The 21,782-nt window shown below is 42.2% G+C and overlaps 1 long non-coding RNA gene across 1 annotated transcript in view; it reads right to left on the bottom strand.

The window, feature by feature from the left end:
• Positions 1-21,782, bottom strand: part of LOC135983810 (uncharacterized) — an 86,062-nt gene that overhangs the window by 32,610 nt on the left and 31,670 nt on the right. The window contains exon 2 of the long non-coding RNA XR_010601628.1: positions 17,343-17,439. This is a non-coding gene — a long non-coding RNA (uncharacterized LOC135983810). The remainder of the gene's footprint in view (positions 1-17,342; positions 17,440-21,782) is intronic.

Genomic DNA, 21,782 nt, shown 5'->3' with positions numbered 1-21,782 from the left:
TTAAAGAAAGTGTAGACTCAAAAGAAGCAAAAATCTTAAATGAAACAAACTGTACCATAGAATCTCTATGGTTAGTAATTCCATGCTCAGATAACAAGAATATAGCATAAGGGATATACTACCGAATACATGACCAGGATGGTGACGGTGACAGTGAAATGCTCAAGGAGATTAGAGAAGCTATAAAAATAAAAAACTCAATAATAATGGGGGATTTCAACTATCTCATATTGACTAGGTACATATCACCTTAGGACGGGATGCAGAGAAAGTTTCTTGAAATCATGCCTCACAAATCTACAAGAATTCTTAGAGGGGGTCAACAAGCATGTGGACAAGGGGGATCCAGTGGATATAAAAAGAACAGGAGTACTTTTGGCACCTTAGAGACTAACAAATTTATTAGAGCATAAGCTTTCGTGGACTACAGCCCACTTCACTGGCTGTCTCTAAGGTGCCACAAGTACTCCTGTTCTTTTTGCGGATACAGACTAACACGGCTGCTACTCTGAAACCAGTGGATATAGTGTACTTAGATTTTCAGAAAGCCTTTGACAAGATCCCTCACCAAAGGCTATTAAGCAAAGTAAGCTGTCATGGTATAAGAGGGGAGGTTCTCTCATGGATTGGTAACTGGTTAAAAGATAGGAAACAGGGTAGGAATAAATGGTCAGTTTTCAGAAAGGAGAGAGGTAAATAGTGGTGTCCCCCAGTCTTATTCAACATATTCATAAATGATCTGGAAAAAAGGGTAAACAGTGAGGTGGCAAAATTTGCAGATGTTTGAAAATTACTCAAAATAATTAAGTCCCAAGCATACTGTGAAGAGCTACAAAAGGATTTCTCAAAACTGGGTGACTGAACAACAAAATGGCAGATGAAATTCAATGTTGATAAATGCACATTGTACTGCACATTGGAAAACTTAATCCCAACTATACATATAAAATGATGGGATCTAAATTAGCTGATACCACTCAAGAAAGAGATCTTGGAGTCGTTGTGGGTAGTTCTCTAGAAACATCCTCTCAATGTGCAGCAGCAGTCAAAAAAGCGAACAGAATGTTGTGAATCATTAAGAAAGGGATAGATAATAAGAGGATATTTTCAGTATTGCCTCTATATAAATCCATGGTACACCCACATCTTGAATACTGAGTGCAGATGTGATCACCCCATCTCAAAAAAGATATATTAGAATTAGAAAAAGGTTCAGAAAAGAGCAACAAAAATTATTAGGGGTGTGGAACAGCTTCCGTATGAGGAGAGATTAATAAGACTGGGACTTTTCAGCTTGGAAAAGAGACAACTAAGGAGGGATATGACAGAGGTCTATAAAATCATGACTGGTGTGGAGAAAGTAAATAAGAAAGTGTTATTTACTCCTTCTCATAACACAAGAACCAGAGGTCACCAAATGAAATTGTTTTAAACCTGCTGCCTATTAAACAAAAGGAAGTATTTTTTCACACAACACAGAGTCAACCTGTGGAACTCTTTGCCAGAGGATGTTGTGAAGGCCAAGACTACAGGGCTAAAAAAAGAACTAGATAAATCCATGGAGGATAGGTCAAATCAATGGCTATTAGCCAGAAGGGGCAGGTATGGTGTCCATAGCCTCTGTTTGCCAGAAGCTGGGAATGGGTAACAGGGGGTGTATAACTTGATGATTACTTGTCTTGTTCATTCCCTCTGGGGCACTTGGCATTGGCCACTGTCGGAACGATGAGGCAGGACCAGGCAGTGGCATAGTATTATGTTGGAGGAAATACTGTTAATGAGAGGAAAAGTCTGGATAGAAGAATCTATGTAGAACTTGTTTTGGGGTATAGACCTGAATTTCTGAATTCACAGGAACACAATTAATTTTAGTCCACCTTTTTTGATGTTTCAAGGAAAGGTGATAACTACAGCCCCGTGTTTTTTGCTAAAGTGAAATAACGTGAAATAAAATAACACATAAAATGAAAAACTCACCCTGCATCTCCTGTCCCCCCACTCCCGGCATTGCAACTTGGTGCATTGGGTTACAGCACCACTCAGCTTCACCTGGCTGCCCCTCCATCATCACATGGGCAGTTGGGCCAAATTTGCATGAGTGGCAATGTGACCTGGAGAAGAAGGACTTCCACCACTCCAGCTCACATGGGGGTCAGGAATGGAGCCTCAGACCCTCCCAAAAGGGCAAGCCTCCACCACAGAACCAGGTTTATATAAGGGGGGGAAGAATCCAACTCCTGTATATGGGCATGCGCGCTCGCGCGCGCACACACACACACACACACACACACACACACACACACAGTGAAAAGGGCTCAGACACCAAAAAAAGCAAGGTTCCCCCATATACCAGCTCATCTGGGGGTTAGAGAGGGAGTTGAGACTTGTCCTAGAGGGGCAAAATCCCCACAGATCTGGACACGCACACAAAAGGGGAGAATGTGGGGCTAACAGGAGTCCCAGCCCTGCCCTGCCCCTTTTCTCACCAAGTCCCTTGGCCACTCACCCCCATGTCTTCCTTGCCAGTGTCCCACTTCTTCACTTCCTCTAACCCCCATGTGTCCCTCACCTGAACTACTCCCCCTCCTGCCACACATCCCCGTGTATCCCCCTCCTCATGGCCCCTCCCCTCACTGCCATCCCAAATCTCTGTATTCCCCGACTCCTCTGGCCCCTAATAGCCCCCCCTCCTAGGAAGCATTCTCATGTCTAATTTCCCCCCAAAGATCTTGGGGTGCACTAACAGAGTGCAAGGGATTGGGGTTCAGTGGCAGAGCTAAGGATGCAGTGGGTTGAGGTGCACTGGCAGGGCTGGGGGTGTTGGGAGGCTACATTGCACTAACAGAGCTGCCAGGAGCAACACCTCCATCACTTGAGCCCCAACCTTTCTCCCCTCACCATAATCCTCCTTCCTTCACTGCAGTCCCAAACCCCTCTCCCCCTATTCCCTCAGGCCCCTAATAGTCCTCCCCTCCCAGGAAGCATTCACATGTCTATTTTTCCCCAAAAATACTTTGATTACATTCCCCACAAAATAAAATTGCCACTCATGACTCACAAATGGTAGCAGCCTTCATCCACTCAGTTCAAAACTCCTTTTATCATATGTGTGGGGGCTTCTGATTAAACTTCTCCTTAATTATACTAATTGAAGGGTGAGTTCACAGCCATCCAGGGGTCTGTGATTATTCATCTAGTACCTCTCAGCTTAACAGTAAAGTCAACACAAGAAAACCATTTGGGGGGATGGACTAACCAGGAACCCCTAGATCAAATGACTCCAAACTTGGCACACTAATGCTATCCTGTGCCCCCATGAGGCACACCAAATTACAAAGCAATCTGATTAACCATTCAGATTTTAGAGCACTCACAACAGTCTAATTTAAAGTAAATAAAATGGTGTGAATGGAAATCCTCTAGCCATTTTTCTGTATTTGTGCATGTGCACTGTAAAAATACAGTATTTTTAAACAATACTGATCTCAGCTTGGATACCCCAAAGATTTAGTGGGTGTCATACACTACCTAGTCAAATTCAACAGATTGAAACCATTTTGACTTGCATCTCCATCAATAGTTTGATCTCTAGATCTGTAGAAAAAAAAAACATAAAACAAAAACCACACCTAGCAACTTTTTTTAAAATGGCTATTATGGGGGGAGGGGTGTTTATATCTCCAGAATCCCTGATTCAAGTGACTCCATATTTGGATCACTAACCCTATCCTGCAGCCTCCTGAAGCACAGCCAATTTCAAAGAAATCCAACTAAGCAATTCAATTTTAGAAGACTTAGAAAGGTCAGGCTTTAAACAGATGTGATGCAGCCTTACCTCCAGGGGCAATGCCATGCCAATCTCAGCTGGATATAATACCGAGGCCTTCTGCAGTCGGGGCCAAAATGGCATCGCTCACTAAATGTTTGTGAGAGCTGGTGGCACTGTAATTGTCTCATGCACACTAGTGATCGGCAGGGTGAGTTCAAATGTGAGAAGACAGACCAAAAATATCTTTTTAAAAAAGATCACGTGATTTGGGGGCCAGCTGCATGATTTTGGGAGGACTGATTTTTGAACTTTTGGGGTTGGCAATACTGTTTCCTTATTACAGCACAATGTGCAAAAGAACAGACTGTCCATGCTATAGTTTACTTGCCCTGTAATAATCAATTCCATTTAATTTCCCACTAATCTTTCCCTTTCCAGACTGAATAAACCTAATACTGTGTTATTCTTGGTATTTTTTGGTTGCTTACTTGTTTGGGGGTTTATTGCCAAATCTCTCAAAGCATATTTCTTGCCACTCTCTAGGCAGCTCATGTATTTTATTTTATCAATAACATTCCACTTTTATTTATCATGAAAGAAATTATCCACCTACCCCCATATCACCAACTCCAACGTTCAAAACTCATGAAGCAGATCCCCCAAATCATGAGATTATACCAAAAAAAAAAAACCTCATTAAATTTGGGCCAAACATTATATTGTGGTTTGGTCTGTGATTTTTAAGTCCTCCTGCCCACCCCCTTTCTCCCCCAGACAGTGTGAGTATGTTGCAATGCCCCCAGATATATTAAAGTGACTTTGACACCTGCTTCTGTAGCTTCATCCGTATATCTGCTCATCCCCCTGCCACCCATTAATTCTGTGACTCCAATTCTCTTTCAATTCTGCCCCCACATCAATTCTCCTCCCCACCTCACCTTGACTCCTCCAGAAGCTCTTCACCCCCCCACTCCCAGACCTGTCGGGGGCTGCAAGGAGGTCCCCCTATCCCCTTTCCAGGTGAGGGACAGCAGTTCCAGCAGCTGTTCACCACCTTTCCTCATCACCCCCTATTTCTTCCCAGGCCAAGTGTTACAGTGAGTGGGAGGGGAAGGAGAAGCAGCAGAGAGGAACTGCCCCATTATTCCCAGGAGCTGAGGGGTGATGAGGGAGCAGAGCCACCCTCAACTGCTAGGCTTTTCCTGCTCCCGTCTCCCCTCCTGTGAAGATGGTGTCTATTCCTGAGGGAAGCAGAAGAGAGCACTGCCTGCTTCCTGCAGCAACTCTGATTGGCTGCTCTCCCTCAGAAGGCGGGGCAGTTGGAAAGACAGCCTATAAGGGGGGGGCTTCCCCCAGGCAGAGCTGAAATTCACAAGGGGACTGGAGCTTCTCATGTCATCGTGAGGCTGGCCTCGGCCCTAGCCAAACTCACGTGACTTGTGAAGAAATCGTGAGAGCTGGCAACACTGATACCACATTTTAATAGCGGCTGTTGATTTTAAATGTATCTTTCCCCCATTTTAAAAGAAATTTAATGCTTGGGAAAGGTGCCAGATTGGCCTCATTGTATAATGAAGCCTCTACTTAGCCATAAAGGCCTAGCTGAAACAGCTGCTCTGGTTTCCCCATTCCACCTTAAATCCTTAGCCTCTTTGAGGAGACTGATATCTACCACTCTTAGTTGTCTTTCATTCTACAGGACATCCTACATTTCAGCCATTTTCTTGTCTGAATTCTGACATTCTGAATTGTCACCAGCAAGTCCAGCCCAAAGATGCCAAGACAGCCTCTAAAGTCTTTCCTAGCCCTCTTAGAGACTGTTTTCAGCAGTTTGTGTGGTCTTCCCCTGCAGATGCACTAAGTGTTGTTCCTGTGGCACTATATGTGTCACTTTCTGAGCCAGAGACAAAGCATCTGGTGTCTAACCCTCCACTGCTCTCTCCCCCTGCCTGGAACAGCAGCAACAATCACTACCACCTCTGGCCAGTAAGGGAGGCAGATAGTTGGAATGGAGTAAGGTTGGGAGAAGAAGGGGAAGGACTGGAGACAATGGGTTTTATCCCATATTGCAGAGCTGGGAGACAGGCAAGCTGCTAATAAGGGCACCCTCAGAGATGAAGAATTGTGGCAATGTAGGCAGCTGTCATTAGAAACAAGACAGAGCCCACCAAAATTCACTATACCTAGACCACCTAGGGTTGCCAACTTTCTAGTTGCACAAATCCGAACACCCTTGCCCTGCCCTGTCTCTTCTCCAAGACACCACCCCTACCCTGCCCCTTCTCTGAGGCCCCGCCCCCACTCACTCCAGCCCTACCCAGCCCCCTTCCCTCCATCGCTCACTCTCCTACACCCTCGCTTACTTTCACTGGACTGGGGCAGAGGATTGGGGTTCAGAAGGGCTCCATCTGGGGGTGCAGGGCCAGAAATGAGGGGTTCAGGATGCAGGAGAGGGCTCAGGGCTGAGGCAGGGGGTTGGGGTGCAGGATGGGCTGTGGGGTGCTGGTGCCGGGAGGGAGTTTGGGTGTGGGAGGGGTTCCACCCTGGGGTTGGGGTGCAGGTGGGTATGCAGGGTCTGGGAGGGAGTTAGAGTGTGGTTCTGACCTGGGGCAGAGGGTTGGGGTGTGAGTGGGGGTGCAAGTTATGGGGTCTGGGAGGGAGTTAGGGTTGGGGAGAGGGTTCTGACCTGGAGCGGGGGTTTTGGGTGCAGGCTCCAGCCAGGCAGCACTTACCTCAAGCATCTCCCAGTTGGCGGTGCAGCAGGGCTAAGACAGGCTCTGGCCTGCCCTGGCTACATGCTGTTCCTGGAAGCAGCTGGCATGTCTGGCCCCTAGGCAAATGCACGGTCAGGAGGCTCTGCGCAGTACGTGCTGCCTGCACCTGCAGGCACTGCCCCCGCAGCTCCCATGACCACAGTTCCCAGCCAATGGGAGCTGCAAAGCTGGCGTTCAAGGCGGGAGCAGCGTGTGGAGCTTCCCTGGCTACCCCTGCACCTAAGGGCTGCAGCGATATGCCGGCCGCTTCCAGGCGCTGCCCGGAGCCAGGGCAGGCAGGGAGCCTGCCTTAGTCCCGCTGCGCTGCCGACTGAACTTTTAATGGCCTGGAGCCACCAGGGTTCCTTTTTGACTGGGTGTTCCGGTCAAAAACCGGACACCTGGCAACCCTAAGACCACCATATTTCTCTGGATGTTGACTGCTCACCAGGGTCAGACTTATTTTCTTTAATCAGATTTAAACAATAGTAAATTAATGCCCAGGCAAAAAGCTGTAGGGGGAGGGAATGAGGTTTAGTGGATGAGGCATTGGACTGGAAGCACAGAGACCTGGGTGCTATTCTTTGCTTTGCCATCACCCTACTGTCTCTCCTTGGGCAAGTCACTTTACTTCTCTGTGCCTCTTTTTCTACTTCCAACTTTTGTCTGTCTTGTCTATTTAGACAGCAAGTTCTTTGATTGCAAGGATTGTCTTCTACTATATGATTGGACTGTGCCAAGCACAATGAGGCTCTGATCTTGGTTGGGACCTCTTGTCACTACTGTAATACAAAAAATAATAAAAATAATAGATGCCCAGAAAATTACACAGTATAATATATTTGAACAATTGACTCACACCTGAAAAGCTCTGTATCCCAAAACTAATTCACTGGGGGGGAGGAAGGGGGAAAATCCAGTGCCCCATAATGTACTCTTCCATACAGGTGAAAGCAATTGCATTATTTTCTGACCCAAAGCTAGCAAAAATAGTGATTTTCATATAGGCCAGTATACAAGCTTTCAAAGTCCAGGAGCTAAAGCAGAGACCACCTTGAGTGCGTATCTTATGAGATCTGCAATGAGCAAGCACAGAATTTACAAGAACTACATTTTATAAGATGTGGCGTCTGTTCTTACAAGATTTACACGTCTATCTCTTATAAGATGCACACTCTAAGCAGTGTCTTCTAGAACTCCCAAGCTAGGCAGTGTCCTGGGGATAAGCTTCCCAACCTATAGTAGAATCAGCAGTTTCTCTCCTCCCAGGCCATACAAAAGACCTAACTAAACAGTCTGATTTTTCAGAGGTGCTGAGCACTAACCTCTCCCAGTGAGAAGGGTGTGCGGGGTAGGCTCCATTAAGACACACAGATAACTAAGTGACAATCACTACAGAAATATTCAAGATAAACAGACAACTAAACAAACATATATGTAAGCCAGCTCCTCAAAGGTACGTGACATTTTTGCATTTCTTAGCTAAGAAGTGAGTAAATAAGTATTAACGTTTTTATTTTTTTAAGTGAAGTCAGATTAATATGACTAAATTCCTGTTTACTAGGTATTAAGATACAGAAAATCAGAAAACTTTGTGTTCTGAGGAATTTACCAAATGAACAGTAAATATTCACCTGCTGCTAAGATCAGCTGATTGTTTTGAATTTAATCTAAATATAATTAAACAAAGAAATAAAGAGGAGATCAGGATTCCACTTACCAATTTGGAACCAAATAATTCAAACAATCTTTCACTCTAAAGTTGCAGCAGCATAAGAAAAAGTCAGTGCAAATCCTCTCTTTTATTTCTACACCAGTATTAATTTCTAGTTAACTAATCCAATCAACAACTTGAAGGAGAGTCACAATAGTTTCATAAATCATTATAGAACAATATATACAGGGGGAGTGGCTGTGCTTCCAGAAATTTCCACAAGTACATTATTGTAACATACACAAAGCAGTTGGCAAAGTAAACATGCTTCCAGTGGAACCAGCTGCTGAGTAAGTTCTAGCAGTCACTTTGTGTAATGGAATGTCTTAGCAATCAGTTAAATTTCTTAAAGGTGACTTGGACAGATTTTTTTTTTTTTTTTTGGTAATTGGATTTATGCCTGTTATTGTTTCTTGATGGTGTATAAAGAAGCCATAAAAGTTTTTGTCTGCTTGTCTTTTTATCTTAAATACATCAGGGTTGAATCTGGTCTTCCCTAGTTTTAACGCAGAATTTTTTGAGGGTAACAGAGATGTGTATTATGAATTCTCATACCTTAATTGAATGGGCAAGCGTGTTGAGACTTTAACAAAGCCTCTTTCATAAATGTTCATTAGGCACTGAAGCTAAAAAAAAATTAGTAAAAACAAAATGTTAACACATGGTTTTCTCCCAGGCTCCCCCTGTGGTCTCAGGGCAGCCCTGCAAGTGGCCCCCCATCTCAGTTTTCCTTTTGAGTCCCCAGTAACTGTAAAAGAGCTTATTGTCTAGTCTATAGTCATAGTTTATTAACAAAACATAGTGCAAAAAGCCATAACCCAAAGTCCCAGGACATATTTCATGTGACACAGCCCCAGTGCAAGTAGTCTTTAAAACCCAGCTTCATTCTTACCATAGCTGGACTCTGCCAGGACAGCCACCCCAGCCTTTTCTTCAAGGGTGCTGTATACCTGCTCTTCCCATTGGAAACTCCCACAGCCACTCTACTGAGAGCATCCTTGACAAAGGAGCATCCCTCACTACTGCTGGTCCTCTCATGGTTTCTCTGGAGCCCAGCTCTGCAGCAAGAAGACGTCAGTGGGTAAGCTCCTCTTGCTGTTCCCCCTTCCTTAAGCCCACTCTGGCCCTTAGCTCCAGCTGTCTGGCTTAGAGCGAGCACGCATCTCCCTCTGCTGTTCCTCCTGCTTTCAGTCCCCCTCTAGCCTTGGCCCTCTGGCTTGGAGATACCAGTCAGCAATCCTTCTTGCTGTCCTCCGCCTTAAGCCCTTTCCCAGGAACCACCTTCTCTCTCACTCGCTTGGGCAGCTCTCATCTTCCTCTTTTCCTGACCGAACCGCTCTGCTCTGCCTCTTCTTTTCCCTCACCAGGCCTCTCAGGATAGGTCTACACCGCAATGAAAAACCCGCAGGTGGCCCATGCCAGCTGACTCAGGTTCACAGGTTCGGGCAAAGGGGCTGTTTAATTGCAATGTAGACTTTCATGGTTGGGGCCAAAACTCTAGGACCTTGAGAGGTGGGAGGGACCCAGAGCTCAGGCTGAAGCCCAAGTGTGAATGTCTACACCACAATTAAACAGCCCCTTAGCCTCAGCCCTGTGAGCCAGAGTACCCTTATAGCTCCCAGGTACTGCCTCATCCTCTTAACTGGCCCAAAAAAGGAGCACCTGGACTAGATCAGGAGAGCTGAGCTCAGTTTCATTTAATGGGCTAGCGAGATGGGAGGGTCCCAGAGCCTGGGCTCCAGCCCAAGTCCAGAAGTCTACACAGCAATGAAACCCCAGCAGCCCGAACCCTGCGAGCCCAAGTCGGCTGGCACAGACCAGCTGAGGATGCCTAGTTGCCGTGTAGACATACCCATAAATATGTTCTAGACTCAGGAAGTGTAGTCCTAGGAAACAGAACAATTCAAATGTTTCTGAGTGGCTACATTAAATGCAGAAGAAATGCCTTACTGGACATATCAGGAGTTGGTATCATCAGCATTAAGAAACAGATAATCTCTATATACAGAATTAACCAGAACTGTTTTTTATATTACAGCATGATCAAGAGCCATACTTAACACACTTAGAGGCATATCACTCAGTCAAGTGGTGATGAGACACTCAGATGTTAGGGTGCTAAGCACAGTATACAAATCTATATAGAATAGAATATAGACAATTGTTTGGATACAAGACTTTCAAGCACTTTAGCCAGAAATAGTATATTAGCTATTGGAAGGCACGTACTCCAAAATCCAATGCAGCTTTTAATTGAGCACACATCTAGTCTAATTTAATGAAATTGGAACTATACCAAAATTTAAAGACAAATCAATAGTTTGTGTAACAAATGAAGAATGCTAACTGGCACCTTGGTTCAGAAGGTCAGCAGGCCAGTGATCAGAAGTCAACATTTTTTCCCCATTGTGTTTGCTGAAATCTTTTGAGAGAGATACAAGGCATTACATGTATCCACAAATCCAGTAAAAATTCATGGTAGGTGATAGTATGAAATAAGGATAATACAATTCAAAAAGACATATTACAAGACCTACAATATAATAAGTTCTGAATAATGCATGGAGGACAGGAGCATGGTAGATTTATCTGTGGTAATACTACACAGAATGCAAAATAATAATAGATTCTATATGTAAATAATGCTTTTTATCCTGAAGGATTCTAAAGCGCTTCAGAAATTATAAAACACTACAACAAAAATACAAAGTAGACACTTTCTATTTGGGGGTAGAGAGTAGGGTGCAGTAAATCAGCAGACAACACGATCAGTAATGAAGGGAAAGAAAAACTGGTTAAAAGCATATGAGCAAACTCGTATCCTAACTAAAAGTTCCCTGGGACCTTTCATGCCCATTAATAGTAGAAAATATATATATATTTTTTTAAATCTCATCCACAAGTTCCTCCAGAATAAACTGCATAGTGCTTAATGTAATTACCTCAGTAGGAAAATATGCTGAATTTGCCTTGCTGGAATTTGGGAAGGAAAAAAAATCAGACAGGTTCCCACACACTCACAAAAATTTCATAAAGAAAATAATCTTCTCCACCTTTATTGTCTTGATAAGCGCTTAAATTCAAGCACCAACAATGAAAGGTATGGTATTAACAAGATATTCGTCAGGCTTATTTTTTGCACTGTCAATCAGACAGCTGGCATTAAAGAAACACACAGGACAAGGTACCTTGAGAGATACTGCATGTCCAGTGTAAGATCCCCAGTTACACAGACTCCTAGAAAGTATCTGCAATCAGGGGCGGCTCTAGCTTTTTTGCCATCCCAAGCACGGCAGGCAGGCTGCCTTCGGGAGTTTCATCAGTCCCGCGGCTTCGGCGTACCCGCCACCAAATTGCCGCCAAATCCGCGGGACCAGTGGACCTCCCGCAGGCATGCCGCCGAAGGCTGCCTGACTGCCCCCCTCGCAGGGACCAGCAGGGCGCCCCCCGTGGCTTGCCACCCCAGGCACGCGCTTGGAGTGCTGGTGCCTGGTGCCGCTGCTGTCTGCAATATAACAGCAACTTTTAGAATGAATATCCAAAGAAGGGTAATGTGACTCAGATCTAAATAAATTCCTCTTATCTCTTCCATATGTAAGTAGCCATATAAGTACCAAGGCCCAGAATTTCAGACTTGAGTGACTAAAGTCAGGAACCTAAATCCAAATTAAGGTACCTACATGAAAGATTTTCAGAGATGCTGAGCACCCATGGCTCCTATTGACTCTTATTTAAATGTCTCACTTTAGGCACCCAAGTTTGAACTGTATGGTGCCATTCTCCTCTGCTCACAGCCAGTGGGAGCAGCTAAATGGCTGTGACATGCCAAAGTAGATTACAGGGAATCTATACTGTTCGCGATTGTACCAAAAAAGCGATGGTGGGTGAGAATGGTTTTAGGTAGGTTAGTATCTCTAAACTACTTTGCCCTGAATTTGTGTGACAACATTAAAGTTTTAAAACCTTGGTGTAGTGCTCCATCTGATAACCCCACACATGCTTACAAGGGCAGCAACTGGCTAATATAAATGAAAATACCTAGTTACACAGGAAGTCATGAGCTTAGGAGTAGAGGAGAAGATGGAAACCCACAATACTGAGGTATCAACAGGAACAGATTGGGAGGATGCTAAGAATTCAAATAATAAATGTTTTTATTCTATTTCTAGAGACTGAATTCTCACCCAGTCTCTTTAATGAAAGGTAGAGGTAGACATTTTTCTAATAATAAATAGGATTTTTTTTTCAAATAATATATATATTATATAAAAAAACAAAAAGTGTGCTTTTTCTTATTTTATTTAAAACGGATCAGAAATGTTACTGAAAATGGTTATCAAAATGTTTCATTTACCAATTACTGGGTAATCATTTTGGTAATGCTTTTGATTATTTTTTCCTCCCAAAACAGGCTTTTTTTTAATTTACAAAAAAAAAAAAATCAAAAATGAAAATGAATCTATTTGAAATACTTTAAAATGAAAACAACTTCCAAATTTTGAAAATTTTCAAATAAATATATTTGAATTATTTAGCCAGCTCTATTCAGAGATTATTTCAAATCAGTTCAAACACCATTTCTAGTTAAATATCCCAAAAGAGGCTCAGGGGTCTTAACTTATCAAATATAGTAGTAATTTTGACATTTTCCACAGTCTGAGGAACGAATATAATTTTGACTGTTCTATAGAGTGGGCATATAGGAGACCAAATCTGGAGGGGAACATAAATTGGAATTATCTCTCTTCAGGAACACAAGGTCTCCAAACACTGTAACCTACAGTAGCAACAACCACCCATCACCATTACTACCACAATTACTTATGCAGACTCATCCCCCCTATTCTAGCGTCATTAGTCACTACAGGTTTGTCCCCTCCCTCTCTATCAAAGGTACACTAGCTGGTAAAAACATCTCTATGAGAAGAGCTAGCCATCTCAACCTCCACAGAACTGACCCTAGAGCCAAATGTAGCACACATCACCTTTCCTGACTGGGAGATGTTTGTTAAAGGATTGAATTCTATTGTCTAAATCCAATATGGCTCAGCTATTCTGGCCCTTAGGAATCTTCATTAGCTCTAAAACACAAATGGTTGCTTAAAGGACTTCATATTTAATTTTGTGATAAGCCTGTGACTACAGACATTTCTTTATTAAAAATATTGTATAAGCTAACACAGTCACCAATATTTCTTCCCCATTCTGTTACTTTATGAAAATAAAAGGATTAAGAATGATTGCGTTGTCTGTCAATATTCTTCAGGGGACATGTCTAATAGCTTCTCAGATATGAAGTGTGTAGGTCTATTATCATCTCTAGAGTATAAATTTCATATTGTTTCATGATAAATTCCAGTAAATAAAAGAAGAGAAGGAGATGATGCCAAAAGCACAATATAACTTGGAAACACAATTCCCACCCACCTACTTTATAGAAAAACTCCACAGGAGCATAAAAGAAAGAAAATTCAACCACTTAGAGCCAGACACCCTGATATTGGGAAAACCACTTGCGGGGCAGAAAAAAACTCACAAACTGCAACTTACAAACTTTCCTCCTAATCTTCCCATTACAAGTAGATAAAGAAAAGGGATAAACAGTTTTACCCGCACTACACAGAATGGGCAGGAGGGCTTGTCCACTTAAACCCATGGATGTTCCCACATTACAAACAATCCTGGGACCCTCACATGTAGACGCTCAATGCCTCTGAACAGCTGATCTTCAGAGGCTGTTGGCCCCACCAATTGCCGCCTTCAAACTCTTCCCGCAGAATGGTTTCTCACAGGGAAAGCCCCACACACCATTCATCCAACTTCTCTGTACCCAAACTTCTCCATACCCAAAGAGCCCAAAACCTATGTACCTAAGAAGGGTTTTTGTGAGTCAAGACAAATCATGAGACCATGACACAGAGCTCATCATCCTCCAATTCAGTTACCCCCAACCACTCCTCTATAGGCCAGTCTCCTGGTGAGACTACATCTTCAAAGGTGCACCATGGCCAAAGGCTCCCCTCTTGGCAAAGGGAGAAGATGGGCAATGGAAGACATGGTGCCTCATGGTAAATGTAGTCCAACCAGGGAGACAGGCCTACAAAGGAGAATGAGAGCATGAGGCACACAAACAGCAAATCCCAGAAGGCACTACAGCAATATATCCGAATCAAAATAGTTAGGGTTTTTAGCTGAAATTTTTCTGAATTTTAATTTTCTATAAAAAAAAATGCCTGTTTTCTGAACAGGTCTACTTTTTTTTTGTTTTGATAAGCTTTCTTCCTTCTCTCCCTTGCATATGGAAAGGTCCCCATCTAAATTATCCCACATAGGAAGGCTCAAATTGGGAAATAAAACAATGGTAGTCTGCCTATCTTTGCTCACAAACCAAGTTTCACCTACTTCGGATGCCAAAATGAGATGTTATTCACAAAAGCTTGTGCAGATGTTCAAAACGTGATCATGTATTCTCTGCTGGCTTCTCAAGCTTCAGCCCCTCTCAGTAATATTCAGGGTTGGGTTAAAAAAGAGAGACACAACCAGCATATGCCTAGGGTCCTAGCACTCAGAGTCATGTGATATCCGAATGTAAGCTTTGCTCTCATGGTTGCAGCTGCAGCGGAGATATCTGTCTGAGTCTTCAAACAGTCTATCACAAAGGAAGAAGTAGCAGCCACTAGAGACAGGAAGGTAGTTGCCAGGCCTTACATCCCCCCATCACAGCAGATCCATGACTCTAGCCATTTTGAAATGGAGACAGCTTGGATGCCCTATCCAGCTCTGAAGTATTGGCTCGCCCCTGCTAGGGCTCAGATGCCCCTCTGGGCTCCATTCCTCTCATCTGGGTGTTTTGGCTTGACAGGTCAATTTAGAAATTATGGTGTTCTCCCAAGTGCCATCTACTTCTGGCCCCCTTATGAGATGCCACTCTCCATAGATTGTACAGATCTTTATAGCAGCCTCCCTTTCTTTTTATAAATGATTTGATCAACTTTTAAATAGATAAAAGTGTTGACATCTACATTATTGCCAACAGGCCCCACACACCATTCATTTCTCAATGGTATTGTTTCAGGCTGCGGGCAGACATAGGAAGACATCACTCAGCAGTTATACTTGGTTCAGATTTTCAAGCTTTCATCTACATGTATAACAGTTAGAGACTACTCTTTAAAAAAAAAGAAAGTAAGGTGCGACTCTGGAGAAAAGGAGGGCAGCCTTAACCTGCATAACTCCACCATGGAGTCACCACTGGTGAACCATGCAGCCATCCAAAACTCATGTCAGTAAAATCTTTATACTACACTATGCTCTCATGCATTCCATATTATATGCATTTGACAGACGCACACATACACACTCACTCTAGAAAGCATTCATTCATTCAGGATTTGATTCCATTTATGGCAAAAGGGGATTAAATATAACTCTTAGTTTTTAAAGAAACAGCTAATAACTGCAGATTATAAGGTTCTACGGTGGCACAAGCCTACTAAAAGCCGTCATCACAAAGTAAAAAAATAAAATATAAATAAAAGGCACGGGAGGACTGAACAATCCAAAACTCCAAAGATGTTACCTGTAATACAGACACTAAACAAAAGAATTAATAATGGCAAGAATCTGAATAGATTAATTCAGAAGCAAGCTTTCTTTTACTAATACTGAATATCTTTTTTCATTCACTTATCTGAACACATTCTTGTAACTGGGCATTTATACATACATACTGTAGAATACTTAAGTGCTTGAAATCAGAGTGTATCCATTATAACAATGGAAACCAAGCCTGAAATATTTCAACTACAACTGGAGGATGCCTCCGCTATGATTGCTTTACAAAATTCTTAGGAACTCTCCACTTCATTGAAAGATTTCACATAGCTACCATGAGGTCTCTTGGAGAAGATGTGGAAAAATAAGGATATATACTTTATGTCCATCTTTTGGTGAGACAGAATTCCTGCAGTCGCTATTAAAGTGGCTAAAAGAAGATACCCGTTCAAAAGATTTTTTTTTCAGTTGGGTTACCAGGGAAACCTGAGTTGCCTACAACCAGTGAAGTTTTAAATTACACAATGAGTGCATGGATCCAGACATGATGTTGCTAGGTTCTAGAAAGGAAAACCCATGCTGGATTAAAGGTTTTGGTGGTTAAAAGACATTACTGTACTAGCAGAGATGACAGCTGAAACACAATAAAGGGTGATGGGTTTCATAACGTACAAGGTATTTTTTATAGAAAGTCATGGAATTTCCACATGGTTTGAAAAAGCTTCTTGGGTTTAGAAATGTATGTTTTATATCTAATTATATATGAGATATTTAATTTGGGTTTTATATTTCCTTTTAAATAATTATTGCATAGTATTGGAACCATATATGTATGTACGTGTGTATCTGTCTGTTTTCTGGTGGAAGTGTCCTCATGAGCGAAGTTTTGGAAAGTAAAGTAAGCTATTAAATAATTGTCATAGGCCAAGTCAAATGAGCATTTGATCTGTCATATCAAGTGCTATAGACAACTCAGCATTTTTGCCATTTTGTAGCCAAAAGTCGCTAGCAGCAGTTACCAGCACAGTACACATATGTGCATGTGATTTATGAACACTGGAAAGTAAAGGAAGATATTTTCATAATGGACAAGTTATTCAACAAAACATACCTGCTACAGTGCTTTGCCTTTTAGCTATTCATATAGCACCAAAAATGTAGTGGATACTTTACAGACACATACCCATATATAGACAATGTCTCTTCCCTAAGGAGCTTACAGTGTGTAAACAAAAGTTAGGGAAGAGATTAGAAGCAGGTGATTAAGCAGTGATGTTTAGCTCGCATCTTGTTAACTCCAGGGTTTGATTTATTTTTTTCCTCTTCCCTTGAAAAGAAAACTAGGATTAAGAGGCCTAAGGAAAACATGGGTTTTTTTAATTGGGAGAATTTAATAGAGAATGTATAGATTTGTGATGACATCAAAGGATATATCTATGCGAAATCTGCAGAGTGCTTAAAGTAAAAAAAATAATCAGTAGAAATATACCTCAGATAGCTAACTATGCTATTCTCACATACATAGACTAATATTATTGAAAAGAAAATTTACCTTAGGAAGCTTCGGAAGAGGAAGATGTGAAAATATATTTGATTCTTGGCCTACTCCAGAATTTGCATTGTCTATAACAAGACCCTGGAAGGGATGCCTATTAGAAAAATAAAGCAATAAGCTATTCAGTACTCCTTTTACTTCAAAGTCCCATTTACTGTTTATAAATACTTAAGGATTGAAAGAATGATATTAAATAAGAGATTAAATGTTTAAACCTTATTTTTAAAACCCTAAATATATACATTCTACTGTTTTCCACAACACCATCATTCCCTGTATGAAAATGTTCTCTCTCTGGGAATATTTCCTGAATTCATTAAGATTGTCTTAAGAAAGTTTTTTCAAAGCTGCCATCACATCCTATCATGTCAATTTTCTCAGCTTTATATAAAATTTATTTGGCACCAATTTAAATCTGCCTCTTTAAAAATGGTCTAAAGTTTGAATACATGATTTACAAAATACAAACATCACACATTTCTTTACAAACATGTTTTAAAATACTCAGAAATTTCTTCACACACATAAAAAAATACAAATTAACAGGAACAACGAATTCAAAAGGTTAAAATTTAATTTAGTAGCAACCACTTTGCTGCAGTGTGACTTTCACATAATTACTGCTGCTTTTAGACTATGAACTAAAGTAACATTTTTACCCTCATTTGTCAATATAAATTAAATGTTATATTAATATATATATATATATATATCTTAAGAATGAATATGATATAAGAAGAAAAATAAAGATAACATATACGAAAGGCTTCTTGCCTGGAAACTGACCTTTTCAAGTTTATTCCAGTAGCAATTTACTGGCTCCTAATTACTGTTCAATATTCCTCTCCTACTAGCACATTAATAACAATAAAAGAGGCTAGCAGCTATCACAGCTGATTTAGAGGTTCAAATTCTTTACTGTAGCAATGGAGATGGTTTTTAAAAAGGCAAAATGCCAGTCATGAGATCCTATCAGACTATTGGTAAACTACTGACAGCAGCACTACAGCAAATCGATCAACAATGCAAAAAGCTGACAAGGAAAGACAAAAATAAAGACTTGCACTACTTTGCAGTTTACAGGCTTTTGTTATGAAATTGTGCTGTCTAACTAAATTTCAACTCGTATTGTTGCAGGAAAATTCTAGTTTTTGTTTATAGGACAAGCCATCAATATGCAAGTAAATTTTCAAATATGAAAATTTTAAATAACCTTACCTATTACTCTTTTTAGAGACACCAGAAAAAGGAATAACTATGCCTATAGGCACATATTGTAAACCTCTGAAGACAATAAGGATTAAAAGTGACTTTTTAAAATGAAGATTTCTGGTCATATGAGTTGTTATTCTACACAAAGCTCATTACCAGTTATTCCAGGTTGCTATTTTTAACTAAATTATTTCTGTTACATTCAAAATCTAGTTGGGAAATAAAAACCTCTCAGGTAGTGCTAATTGTCTTTCCCTCACATGCATAAAAACCTGTGTAACTCACTGGATTAGATTACAAGCAATCAGTGGTGTTTTTCATTTTAAACAACCCCCAGTAAAGCTCATTTATAAACAGGCAAGATGCACTGTTAATTTATTAATGGGTTTAGTGTAGTATATAATGGTATCATCAATACCAAAAGCACTTCTGTTAATCTAACTAATCAGAGTTCTGGGAGCATAAAAATAACCTGACTGTAATCCATGGCAATAAAAATATGGAAAAAAGAAAACAGGCATGCAACATTAAAAAAGCCTATCAAGATAGGAGGTTGACAAGCTTTGGAAAATAGAGTGTTATACACAATAGTTTTATAAAGCGAAACTGGCATTTAGTACTTTTGTCTGTTTTAACTAAAATGAGAACAGACAACTATGTTAAAGTGGAGGACAGATGTTAGGTTGTCAAAAGGTAGTATACAGTATTTCCCTTCCCACATGCATATGCACAGAGTTTAAAGCCAAGTTTAGGTAAAGACTACATCTATAGTTACAATCAATTAAACAAACTAAAAATCATTTTTAAAAGATCCTACATGAACTTTAACATAGATTATTATATATCTTCAAAACCCATGATAAGCAGTGGCTTTAACACTTCATTTTAATACATGAATTTTCCTGTATGCATGCTGACTATATAAGTAATAATTAGTTATTAGTTACTACTTTACATGTTGCCTCTTTTTGTCTAGTCAAGGGTTTGGGGTGGGTATGCCTTTCTGCGGTCCTACCCCCAATCTCCTGCTAGACCCATTGCTCTCATACCCTGCAGAGGGCAGACAGCAGAGCAGGGAATGTTCAGCCTCTTTAGCAGCTAAAGTTCACCTCTTCTCACACATGAGCCGTAGGAGAATTGTCAAGGGTTTTTTCTCCCTGCAAGAGCTAGGATGTTTGTTGGGGCCTCCCACCCTTTGGCAAGCCTTAGTTGGCGCCTTGGGGGCCAAAGATCCGATGCACACACCTAGAAAATCTATTAGGCTTGGCAACAGGCCTAAAGGGCTCGCTGAACTGGCTGGGAATCCCTATGAGCCTCCAACAGTCTATTCATTATTTGTATTATGAAAGCAACCAGAGGCCCCCATCAGGCTCAGGGTCCCATTCTGCTGGGGACTGTACAGGTATGAAGTACAAATACAGTCCCCTGCTCCAAAAACATTACAATCTTTTTTTATGCCAAGATAGAACGGATGACTACAACAAACAGAAGGGTGGAAAGGGACGGATGAGGTAACAATGTAATAAGAAAGTTCCCTACTCTGAGCAGTAGTGACAGCTTGCCACCTGGCTAACCACGGTCAGGTGGCAGGGCATTGTAGGCAGAATTATGTGAATAATGGAGTTCTTGGTTTACTGGCAATTGCAAAATAATCGGGGGGGGGGGAACATTTAGCCTCAAACAACATGTTTTCAGTCAACTTCAAGAGCTTAATGTTTTTAATATATTAAAAATAAATGTGAAGGAAACTTCAAAATGAAAAGTAATTTCGAACTGAAAAACCAAAACATTTTTATTTTTTCAGATTTTTTTTTTTTTTGGAGTGGGATGAGAGGGTTCTTTGATATGATCAATCTGGCAAAGCCGACACAAATTCATGAAACTTTTCAGGGTCACCAAATCTACTTTGGCTGAAAATTTTCACCCAGCTCTCATTGCTTTCAGTCCCAAGAAACCAGTCACTTACCCCAGATCAATTAGTACCCTAGATCTTACACCACAGACAATGCCTGTAGCCAATCCTGTAATAAACAGGTTAAAAGATGCAAACATATACACATAAATGAGTTGTAATATAAATCATACGAGTGATAGTGTTGCAGTGATCTAACAATTCAAAGTGTCTTTCAGGGCAAACCCAGAGATAACCCTGGGGGAATCTCTCACTTCAGTTTAGAGCAGGGGCCGGCAACCTACGGCACGCCTGCCAAACACGGCATGCAAGACGATTTTTAGTGGCACTCTGCCTGCCCGGTAAGAGGAGGAGGAGGGGCAGGAAAGCACCATGCTGGGGGAAGAAGCGGGGGAGGAGGGAAGCTTGGCTGCCGCAGGACCAAGCTTCTGGCTCCTGCCCCTGCAGGGGAGCGTGGTGGGGGGGGGGGGTCCCGGCCCCCAGGCCCACTCAGCCGCCAAACCCACCGCTCTCCCCTGCAGGGGCAGGAGGCAGAAGCTTGGTCCTGTGGCAGCCAAGCCTCCCTCCACCCCCGCTTCTTCCCCCAGTGTGGTTCTTTCCTGCCCCTCCTCCCCTTCTCCCCGTCCCTCTCCCTGCGCCGATCAGCTGATGGCCCTTGCGAGGGAGAGGGGGAGGGGGAGCGGAGCAGAGTCGAGCGGCAGCGTGCTCGCTGCTCCGTAGAGCAGGCAGAGAAGAGGTAGGGATGGGGCCTTGGGGAAGGGGGTGGAACAGGGCACATCCCTTCCAGCCCCCTGCCATGAGCCGCTCAGGGCAGGGGGCTGGGAGCACCCCCACGAGCCAAGCACCCCAGCCCTCTGCCCTGCACCTCCACACACACCCCAGCCCTCTGCCCTGACCCCTGAACTCCCCCCCACACCCAGTCTTCTGCCCTGCACCCCCACACACCCCCAGCCCTCTGCCCTGACCCCTGAACCCCCCACCTTCTAAAAAACGTTAAAATGTATTACAGGTACACGAAACCTTAAATAAAAGTGAATAAATGAAGACTCAGCACACCACTCTGAAAGGTTGCCTACCCTGGTTTAGAGTCTCTGCCCCTGTGAGAGTTTAAACAGCAAAGAGATGAAAAATCTTCATGTCAACTATTTTTATTTCCCTCTTCCTGCATTCAAACCAATGGGGTGAGGCCTTCTGCATGTACTTCTCCATGGGTGGGTGGGACAATTAACAAAGCTTTTGTCCTGTGTTGGCCCCCTGAATAACCACATAGCATGGGATACAAACATTACAAGTGAGATTAATGCCTGCAGCAA

The sequence above is a fragment of the Chrysemys picta genome, chromosome 1, assembly GCF_011386835.1.
Source record: "Chrysemys picta bellii isolate R12L10 chromosome 1, ASM1138683v2, whole genome shotgun sequence".
In the NCBI taxonomy this organism is placed as follows: Eukaryota; Metazoa; Chordata; order Testudines; family Emydidae; genus Chrysemys; species Chrysemys picta.
This window is presented reverse-complemented; position numbering and strand designations above follow the sequence as displayed.